The sequence below is a fragment of the Hippichthys cyanospilos genome, chromosome 3, assembly GCF_059441005.1.
Source record: "Hippichthys cyanospilos isolate Australia breed blue-spotted pipefish chromosome 3, RoL_Hcya_1.0, whole genome shotgun sequence".
Classification (NCBI taxonomy): domain Eukaryota; kingdom Metazoa; phylum Chordata; class Actinopteri; order Syngnathiformes; family Syngnathidae; genus Hippichthys; species Hippichthys cyanospilos.
Window position 1 is genome coordinate 6,689,531 of NC_142371.1, and position 12,115 is coordinate 6,701,645.

A 12,115-nucleotide genomic window follows, 5' to 3' on the forward strand; every position below is an offset into this window, starting at 1 on the left:
AAGCCACATTTCACTAATATTCTTGGTCATTCAAATGCATGTTTTAAAGAGAGATGAGGTTGACCTGTCAAGAAAAATGGACTTTAAATGATATAGACAGAATACTTGTAAAGCCAGGTCTCACTAATATATTAAAATATTAATGTATACCTCCATCAACGCATGAGCGAAGGATATTCTAATAGATAGTTAATTATTCATACCCATAAATAAAACCTGCGTACCTAGATTAGGACTAAAACTCCCTACAATGAGGGTTTATGAGGACAGTCCATTAAAGTATGCAAGAAAAAGGTTTCTGGTGCCCCATCATACCTGCACTCATAAGTTTTGCTCCAATTCCAGAAAGCCTGATTCCGCCAAAAAAAAAAAAAAAATGCAGGTCAACTGTTTGGTTATGCGTGTTTATTCAATGAGACACATTTGCAATGTTTTCAAGCAGTGTTTGCATTATCTGAGTCATCTCAAACACTTCAGTGTGGCCGGGAAATATGTATGAGAGGTACGGTTGGAGTGGTTCTGGCTCCTAACGCACTTTTCAGGAGACCTGATATCAATCATAGTTGAGTTGAAGTTATTCAAATGTGTGTATTTTTCGGAAATTCTAAAATGTGGTATGTTAGTAAATAAAACTGTCTTGAGCTGTCTAAGATTTTGTAATGAATTGTATTACCATATTTTCCGCACTATAAGGTACACCTGAAGGCCTTACATTTTTTTTAAAGTTGACGGTGTGCCTTATAATTCAGTGTGCCTTATATATCGAGCATATCATACACTGACTGCATAACCCGCCGATTTCTCCGATCATTGAGTTGACATTCCCTTGAATGCAGCTTCATCTAGTGGATACATAACAATGCAAATGCAGCCTCAGCCACCATTGTAGTTTTGATTCCATGTAGCGTTGATTCCATGTGCCTTTTAATCTGGTTCGCCTTATATACGAATAAAAAAAAGGTCATTCATTGAATGTGTGCCTTATAATCAAGTGGGGAATGTGTGCCTCATTGAATGTGTGCCTTATAATCAAGTGCGGAAAATGTGGTACACATGATGTGTGTGATTAAAAAAAAAATGTGAACTTACTTGGAGATTAGTAGTAGTAGTAGTAGTAGTACTAGAAGTAGCTGTATTGGTAATAGTTGTTGCAGTAATAGTAATAGTAGAGCACTTTGTTACAACTGCAGTTTTAAGCCTCTCAATAAATAAGTAGAGGTGAGGGTTTTTTTGGGTTTTTTTTTTAAATCTGAATTTTTATTGTCAGAAAACACATAGAAAAATGATATTAACAACAACAATAATAACAATATATTGTTGTTTTAGTTTTAGTTCCAGTCAAATTTAAATTAAATAAACCCCGAAACTTGAAATACAAAAAAAATATTACCCTATCTTCTTTTTAGTTGTGTCCATCTCAAAAAACAACAAGGGGACAGATGAATCTGCTATGCCCTCCTGTGGCCACAGCTGTGATAATTGCCTTGTTAATGTGGTTTGATCGCTTCAATTTAATGCTGAATTGATCTCGTTTGCACAGTTACTTAATTTAAATTAAAATAATATTCTTACAATAGCCCATAGGATTTGACAAATACGTGTATAAGGCATGTTGTTATCAAATATTTACAGTTTTCAGTACACTAGATACTTGTAATTGGATTTTTATTTATTTTTATTTATTTAATCATTTATTTTAGGTAATCAAATATTTAAAGCTAAACAACACGCATGCACGGTCAAAAGTACCGAATTGTTTATTCCTGTTTTCTCGACAAATACCAATTGATCTTGTCAGACAGTTGGTTCTAATTAGGCCCACACAAGTCCAGCAAGGCACCAATCAACTATCTAGTCAGTCATTTGGTCAGACAGCAACCTGCCATTTAATTTGCTCGGAAAAGCAGCAGAACCAGCAGCCACTTCAAAATCAGTCAGTCACTGTGCCAGCCAGACAGCAAGCCATTTAACCTTTGTCATTGAATATACCATTCAGTTTCACCATCACCCATCCTCACAGTTTAGCATAGTTTACACTATATAAGGAGCTCTGAATAGCGCACATGACCTTTCTCAACTTCACGGAAAGAAGTGGCAATTTATTATTAACAAAGAGGCATGAATAAAAAGCAAACCATAATAGGAAGGGACTCTTCACGTAAACATAAATTGACATGTACGCTCAGGCACAAACAAACACACTCATACGCGCATGCATGCCATGGTCGATGACATGTGCCCATCTCATCTCCACTGCCCTTGGAGAATCTAAATGCTAAATGTATGTGCATATTTTTTCATAGCAAGAGACATATTAGAATTTTTCTTGCAAATCCCCCATCTCGTCCCCATTCAGCAGCTCCCATATGGAGAACATGAAAGTGTCTGAAGCGCATAATGCAAGAGGAATTAAAGGATTCCTTTGTGGCCCTGAGTACCAGGGGCCATCGTAATGACGAAAGGGCTTAAATGCTTTGTATACCCCCTCTTACAAAGCTCGGTCTCTGCTTGTCCAGTGCTTTTCATTTTTCTTATTATAGAAGGTGTTGCTGTCATTAAATATTCATTGACGAGCAAAAGCCAATGATTATATGTTTGTTATTGAAGGGGGCACTTAAAATAGAATACATATATTTGTTTGTAAGTTTGAGTGTAAGAAACAGCAAGGGCAGAGAGTATGCCCTAGGCCTAGAATGTGTGGCTGTCAAAGAGCAAACCAGCCTGTTTTTAATTGTGTGTCTTATTTTAATTATACCTTTTTCCACAACAAAAAATCATGACTTGATTGTGTGCGTGTGTGCAGGGATAACTTTTGTCCGTTTTTCCATCCTTCTCTAATGAGAGATATTGAGCTGGGTAAGGAGGAGGAAATTGATTGGGAAACTCAAGCATGGTGTAAGAAGAGGGAATCTCATATGACATCTTGACTGATGTTGTCAAATTACATCGCAGTACTCCAATTGTCAAACAAAATACAAAATAATTCCAGAAACGAACTGTACATTTAGTGTACAATCAGTTGCATATGTGCATTCATACGTGTGTGTGTGTGTGTGTGTGTGTGTGTGTGTGTGTACTTAATATAGACTGCTGTGAGAAGAGGTATTTGTCCCCTTCCTCTTTTCTGTGATTTTTTTTTGCATATTTTTTTTTAACTTGCAAAGCTTTCATTTCATTCCATCAAACCGATTTAAATATCACATTGAGACAACCCAAGGACATATGAAATGCAGTTTATTAATGATTATTTTATTTATCAAGGAGGGACAAATACAAACTTATGAGACCCTGTGTGAGAAAGTAATTATCCTCTGAACCTAATCGTGTCACGACGGACCCCGAGCCCGAACAGGATACAACCGTCAACCGAGGGGTTGGGTTCAAAGAGTTTATTACAACAGAAGGCGCACGTCAGGCGTGGAAAATAAGGGTGTCCAAAAAGGTAACGGGAAAGTACAAACAAAAGTCACAAAGTACGAAATAAGGGAGAGACGAGAACGTCTAGGTGGGATCAGTCCAACAGAGGAGTAAGGCAACGAGGGGGCGGAGGCTACAGGAGAACGACTAGGAACAAAGTAACAACAGAAAACATTAAGCGAGCAAAAATACGACTAGGGAAAAGTACCAACAAAAAGATCGCAAGCGAGAAGGACGCGAGGCAGGAGAGTTCACTGGGCGCAGGGAGTATGGCAAAAGAATAACCCAGCGTCGCTCCCCTGTAGCGACCATCCTTAAAAAGACCCTGATGGGTGATGGTGAACAGGTGTGCAAGGCTGGTGACCCCGCCTCCTCATGGCACGATTGAACACTGCCTAGGCACAGAGTAAACAGACACATGACAAATCGTGAGTTGTGCCACCTTTGGCAGCAATAACTGAAATCAGACGTTTGCAATAAATGGTTAGGAGTCTTTCTCACCACTGTGGAGTGGAGGACCACTCCTCTCTTCTACATTGGAGGCCTTTTGTCCTGTTAAGGTCACACCACAGCATCTCAATTGGATTTAAATCTGGAATTTGACTTTGCCACATTAATAACTTATTTTTTCTTTTAGAGCCTTTCTGAGGTGGATTTGCTGGTGTCTTTTGGATCATTGTCTTTCTGTATGGTTCCAAGAGCACTGGGGTTTGAGGGAGGGCCCAGACTGCTGGCCAGATGTTGTCCATCAGGATCTCTTGTTAAACAGAGGAATTTATTTTTTTGTCAGTAACATCAAGTTGTCCTTGTCCTGAGGAAGCAAAGCAGCCCCAAACCATCACAATGCTACGTCCATGTTTTACTGTTTGCATGTTCTTTTTAAGCAAATGTAATTTGATTGTTTTCACCAGGTGTAACGGGTTGCACACCTTCTAAAAAGTTATGTTTTTGACTTATCGGTGCAGAAAATGTTCAATTCTAAAAGTTTTGACCATGTGGTCATTAATTTGCTCTTAAGCAAATGTGAGATCAGCCTTTCATTTGTGAATGAAGTATTTTTTAACTGGGAAGACTCCTATTGATGCCATTTTTGGCCAGTGTCTTTCATATATTAGAGTTGTGAATGCTGACCTTAACGAAGGTCAGTGAGGCCTCTTGTTTTGGATGTTTTTCTAGGTTCTTTTGAGACTTCCTGAATGAGGTTTCAAATTCTTGGCGTTCTTGGTTGATCACTCCTGGGAAGATTTGTCACTGTTCCCACTTCTCTCCATTTGTGGATAATGGCTCTGATAGTGGTTTGCTGGAGCCTTGCAGCCTTGGAAATGACATAGAAATTTTTTTCTCATTTCTTTTGGAATTTCTTTAGATTATGGCATGATGCGTTTGGTTTTGGGAGTTTGTAACTGACCCATACTTCACTTTGTTTAACAGATTAAGGTGATTTCTTGATTCATTTCTTGATTTAAGTGTGGCTTGTGAAATAAAACTCCGCTTTTCTCAAAACTGTGGTTAGTTTTGAGAGATAAATATGCAAAAAACACAGAGATCAGGAAGGAGGCATCTGCAGTTTCACAGCACTGTGTTTAAGCACTCACACACATTAATTAGTGGTCTTTTTTCATTGCTATAAAATAACTACATGACTTGTTTGCTTGCAGCTCTTGTTTGCAATTGACAATTACAATTTTGTAGTCGCTGCACAAGGTCATCGTTTTTGTTTGGAAGATTCTGTATCAAAAAATGTCCTCGCCCACCATTTAAAAGCAGTACCGAAACTGGTCCACTAGAGGGTATTAAAGTACCGTTAGAACTGAGACAAAAATGCAGTGACTGTAGAGCAGGTTTTTATTCGATTAGTTTAGCATCAGAAGGTAGGTGTGCGGGAAGCCCCCCTCCCCGTCTCATATATATATATATATATATATATATATATATATATATATATATATATATATATATATATATATATATATATATATATATATATATATGTCTGTGTAAATGTGTCTGGTGCCTGATCAATGTTAAAAAGCAATATTGGGGAAGGAGGGGCATCATGGTATTTGAGAGTGTTTCAGTAATAAGTCTGAGAGGTAATCCTAAATCACGTCCTTAAAATCACCCCACCTAAATAAATTTGTACTTAATTGAAAGAATGAGTTTCATAACATAACTGCCTGCTATGTGGTTATTTAGCCTTGCCTGATTCCCTAACACTTCCAAGAAAAAATGGAATTACAACCATTCTGATGAACTATCATGAAAGTGTTATAGAGTCTGACAAGAGGATTGACTCACCTTTGTCACATTTTCCACTAGTTTGAAGGTCATGTGGAGTTCAGTGACAGTTAACACTCATTGTCAGGTGACCCTGAAAGTCACCCAAGCCAAGGTCTCTGTCAATGTTATGGTGCTTTTCGCACCCATTATGTTGTGTGGAAATAATGGCGTTTCACCAGCCAAGATTATGGCCATTATAGGTCCCCCGTAAAAAAAAGGTTGTTTTCAGAAGCTTTATTTTTTTTTCCACGGTGATTTTAGTGTGTATCTCTGTTTGATTCTCCCTGACCAATATTTTCAGGTTCACTGACAGAAATGTTTAGGCAACTATGACACCTTCTGTAAACTATCACCCTTGGACCTTTGAACCTGAAAACCAGAACAGGGCTTTGTTCCTGCAATATATGGCACCCTGTCTGTCTGTGATGGTGAGTTAAACTGACTGAGGTGATGACCTGTAACGGTTGTGTATTTGTTATTGTTGTTGTTGCGTGTCTGTTTCTGTTTGATAAATGACCGAAATAATTTTTTTGTTACAAGGCGGAATCAACCACTGGAATGTCCTTTTGTCATTTCCTTTAATGATTTTTTTTTATGGTGGGCAACTCATCAGTGCATTCCGTGAGTATTTGGGTCAAATGATAATGATTACATTCCAAAAATTGCATTTTCGATTAACTGAACATATCAAATTCCCTATATGTGTGAGTGTGAGCATTTTCTTGTTGTTTTCAGAAGCTTTTTTTTTTCCCACGGTGATTTTACCCAAGTGTATCTCTGTGTATCTCACTCTTTGACTGAGTGTGCTTGTCAAGCCAGGTAACCGCATGGTGTCTGTGCATGTCACTGTATATAAGAAACTAAGAAACTAACAGTGACATGATGAATGCCCCACAGTTACAAGCTTGCCACTGTCTTGACACAGACTTTGTTTAAACACCTTTGGTGTAGAGCAAATAGATATACGAGTACCCCTGGGGCTGGGTGTACATGAAGGCACCAGGTATTACCAATTGCAATGTAATGTTTTTTAAATCACATGACTGTAATAATACATCTTTCTTTTAAATTAAGAGCAAATAAATGGGACTATGAAGAAACTTCTTGCTAATTTGGGTTTATCATGACTGATTTGCAAACGTTTTTGTGTCTTTATTTTGTTGTGCATTGACATTGGTGGGGCTAGGAAAAGATACAAAGACAAGACAAGCTTTGTTTCGCGATTGAGTCCACGAGACAAGATTTTGGCAAAATTTGTATTAGAAATTAGTGCTCAATATACACTAACTTTCCACTTTTCAAAGTTTTCAATTTGATGAGCAGAATGAAAGAAAATTTAAATTTAAGTGGGTAAATGTAAACATAAACAAGAAAGTCCCTTTTGTTACGGGATATTTTTTAAGATGCAGCTGATCTGGTTTAACAAATGAATTCCACTGTGTGGTTTCGTGTTACATGTGACAATAAGTCTTTGCAATCTACAAACTACAAATGCAGATGTCAGCATTTGTAGTTTGTAGATGTTAGCGGCGGTGACTGGCGTTTTTTTTTGTTTTTGTTTGCTTGTTTTTTTTCCAGTGTTTCCAAACTGTCTTTTGTCTGGTATGCTAATATTTGACCATTTATTTCTTCAACTGGAAAACCAAAATGTTGCCACACAGGTTATTTGAACATAGTAAGCAGAAACACAAGCAGAAATTTCATGCAAAGGCAAGGACGTAATTTCCACAAGGATGGATGTGGACCTTTCCTCCCCAGCATACACTGTACACTATTTACAGTGCTGCAGCAATGTATGCCGGCAAAGTTGTAGTCTTACCAAAATAACAGGAACTGTGTGGAAAAAATACAACTACCAACTCACTGTTAGAGGGACCTTTTGTGCTTTTCAGTATTTGTGCATAAATACTTGGGTGGTCTGTCATGCTTTCATACTTTGAATTTCCTGGGAGGTAAGGAAGTTGTTGCTCATTTTGACTGACCGAGTTTGCCACCAAAGTACAAACGGAGAAATTCTCAGCTGGTATTAAAGTAAATGTGGCATGGCACTTTGAGTATACTTTGCAGCTAAAACATATCCTGCATGAATTTAAGTATAATCTCACAAAAGTATTGCAATTGTGACCTAGTTCATATATATATATATATATATATATATATATATATATATATATATATATATATATATATATATATATATATATATATACACTTAAGAAGTTTTGTGTATTGTTAGCCTCCATAGACTCTGTCCTTAGGCTAGACCAGCAGTTCAAGCGTCGTTATGGACAGTAGCCAGTTGTGTGGGTCAGCTAGACAAGCAAGCGACCACCACACATGCAAATGTTTGGTTGCAGCTACAGGAACATTCTTGTGGAAAAGTCCTACAGATACAAAGTAGTATGAAGTAGATCTACTGGTTCTTTCATCTAACAGATAGATGGCTTGATGGCAAATAGCTACCTTTAACACAATTAGACAACACTTGGGCAAAATGCAAATGAATTTTCTTCAGAATTTTTTCTTTGACCTTTACATATATTCTTGCATGGTACATATTTGTGAAACTGGACTGCAAATTGACCTAAGTTACAAAAGGGAGTGAGCTATTATCAAGACCATTTCGTTGTCTTAGATACATTTTGTACGTGCACAGATTTAGTGGGTATTGGGCAGTTTGATGGTGCAAATGGGAAACTTGCTTAAGGCCACCGCGGTCCTCCTTGCCTCTCTTGGGAACCAACCCCAAGGACCTACGGTCACAGGCCACATTCTTAACCACTTGTCTAATTAAAATTCATCATCTCTGAGGAACAGTTAGTTTTTTGAGGCAATGATGAAGGGGGGTATAATAACTGGACTGCTTACACAATACAGAGGTGATGAACTTTAGCAGGCTCTTACTCCTGCAGAGTGTCATAAGACTGGCCACTTTGGTTTTAGGTTACAGCCTCAGAGATGCTTTTTCTGCCCCAGTGATCACATACACCTGATGACCAATAATTAGCACAATTTTTCAGTCCTTCATTTTAAACTTGGGCTTACAAGCCACGTGTTGTACTCTCAAATATGTGTCCCTTATTAGTTGGATGATACTGGAATAATTTTGTTCAACTTATTAACCATTTGTAAATCTTTATAGTTTTCATATGGCCTTCTAATTTTGTATACATCAGTCATTTAGGCGGAAAAAGTATCAACAAATATCTGTATTGTGTACTGTCTATCATCAAGATTCTTTATTAATTGGAACCATTGAATATCAGTTTTGCAAGCTGATAATTAAACGTTTAATTAAAGCTTACAGTGTATTGCTTAAAGCACAGATGAGCATTTATAAATGAACCTTATCCAACCCTAAATTCATGTGTTAATGTAGATGTAAATTGCAGTCAAAGTGGTGATGAAACATGATTGAGTATCAGTAAAAATCACAAGACTCTTGAGTAATCCCTTTTCACTCAGTGCATGTGTCCCGAAGTGAACCATATCTGCTCGTGTGATAAACCTGGGTTAAAGCAAGACATGTTGACACTCCCTCCAACTGCAGCCCCAACAATGACATAACTTCAATAATAATAGCATATTTTGAATTCTCTCAGCCTTGTCCTTTAGTCAAGTCAAAATCAAATTGATAGTCCTTAAATTCAAGTGTCTCAAAGTCCACAATGGGTATGATTGTATCTTGCTTAATGAAAGCTTTTAAAATGTAGTTTCAATGGTATAACACTTTTCTATTTTTCTGCTTTAACAATGTCTCCTTATTAACCTGCTGAGAACACAACAATGTGTATATATGTATTAGCGATGTCTCACTAGATTGAGTCTACAAAATAAATATGCCTCATGTAAATTTTCCAGTTTCAAAAATGTTTTCTTTTTACAGACTGTAACAAAATTAACAATTTAGTGTGCAAATGTAACGATAAAGGAACAATTACAGCTGCAATCTTTCGTAATACAAAATAGTTTTAAAATTGCATACAGCTCCAGTCAGCTGTGGTGTATTGCCTTTCTTTTAAATGTGCTTTATAAAAAAATGTGACTAGACTTGACTTTATATCAAGTCATTATTTGTGACTCCCATGTCACAACAGGTTGTGCGATATAAAGTTGTTGGTCGACACATTGTGGGATACTTTCTGGAAACAACTTCAAAATAAAAGCCTTTTTGTCAAAACATAAGCATTTGTGTCCATACATTTTATTATTGCCTTGTTCTGCCAATGGTGTTGACTGAAAATGACATCATATGACTGCCATGTATCAATTTTTCTGGTTTTGTACTTGGCATTTCTATTTCTATTAAAAAAAAAAAAAAGTCATTTTCAATTTCTAGTTCAATAATAATAAATGTGGCCAAAAGCCAACCTGTTTCCACATCTGCAAATATTCACACAAAAACATTAATCTCAAGTGGGAAAATTCATGAACCATGGCGTACGTTCATGTGATACCTTAATTGCAAGCGCATCAACGCTCTGAGACAGCCATCCAAGCTTTGCTCAAAGTTTGAGTTAAGTCATCAAACTTATTGGCAACTACCATCTCCCTTTGCTCTACTCTCATCTTCACCTTTCTCTCCCACTACCCTTCACGCTTGCTCCATGTCAGCTCCGATCAAACTCCTTTCTTTTGAGCGCAGAGAGGAATTTTACAGCTGCCGTCTACTTACGCATACAAAGACCACAAACATTGGAGTATGTTCTGTACTTTTGCCGGTTCCCACTCAAAGTAATTGTAATTCTCTAATGAGAGCTTCACACACAAAATACAATGACACACACATATAGCGATGTAAGTGAGGAAGTGGATTAAAAATCATAAAGGTCCTACATGAAACTTAAGTACCCGACTGAAGCGTAAATACACTGAAGACCAGAACCTTTCATTCGTTTTTATCTTGCATGTCTTGTTTTTTTTTTTTGTTTTTTTTTTAATGAAAGCATGAAATAAATGCTGTTTGAATGTTAAACAAAAGAGAGGACATCATTGTATGATGGAACGAAAGCATTTCCCTCTGCGCTGCAACTTGTCACCAGCATTTGTCGCTAGATGGAAGACAGGCAGGCATGGAAATGGTCCATCTGATAGTCAAAAAGGTTAGTAGGCTGACTGTTAAGTGTATGTTAACTGAAAGGTTAAAAGGTCAGATCCTTCACAGCTAACTCAGGTCAATATATGGACTGTTTATTTATGCTCAGCCCTTTCAAACAACTTTTTTTTGCAGTATATTTTATAACCCCCAAAGCTTTTTGCAGTATATTGTTGCAGATTTGTAACAGAAACATTTGGAAATGTTTAAGCAACAGTAAAATTTTACATTCAGTGTGCTAAATATGTAACCGCAATTATGCAAGAAATGTTTTCTGGTGAGTGTGTATGTATGTATATTCCTTTTGCTTATTCAATTCAGAGATGATGTCAGAATATAGTTTATCGTTTGATGAAGATACCTTCAAACATATGAAAAGAATTACCATTGTATCATATGTCTACCCAACAGAGTCAAACTGAAGAATAACTGCCATTCATAGGTCGGGGGGGCTTTGATTTGTCATGTGATGTGTAATTGCAATAAAATAAGAATTTTCATCTTTTTTTTCAGGCACTTTGATGCACTTGGTAATTTCTTTCTGTTTTAGACTAAGATGTAACCCGAATAAACTCTAAAAAATAATTCACAGTTGTTGAAAGTTGATTATTATTGCTGATTTCTTTTCATCAAGCAAAAAAAGATACAGGTTCAGGCATACTTATACAACTTTTTAATTTATAATAATCGTATTTATAGTCAGCGAGTCAAGGGAGGAAGGAGGGGCGTGAAATTTTTTCTCTTTCTCTTCTACAAGGAATCAATCATTTTTGTTGACATTGATATTCAAAGTTTGACTCCGCTCTGTTTATCACTTGATTTTTCAAAATATATAAATATAATATAATTCAAAATATAAAAAAAGGAAAACATGAATATGATGGAGAGGATTTTAAAATAAATGAAATCACCTACTGTACAACTTCTAACTTTAGGAATAGGTGCTCTAGCTTTGGAGCTTATCTTTAAAAAAAAAAAAAAAAAAAATCTAAGTGAGATCTAATCTTCTTTTGCACATCATAAGGTTCAATATTGGTCAACACTGTATGAGATCACTGTATGCAATCATTTAAATGTGATGATGATTATCGCTACTATTTTTCCCAGTTGCACTAATAATTATAATTTTAGAGAACTTTTCCATAACACTCGATTTAAACTGAAACAGATTCTGCAGGTGCAGTTAATGTTGCGACCAGGGAGTAGATATTGGGCCGACTTTCCATACAACTGACAACCATTTGAAATATCCCATTCTTTCTCATACAGATCCTGAGCAATGCAAAATCACACATCCCCTGCTGTGATTCTGTAAGCTCATGG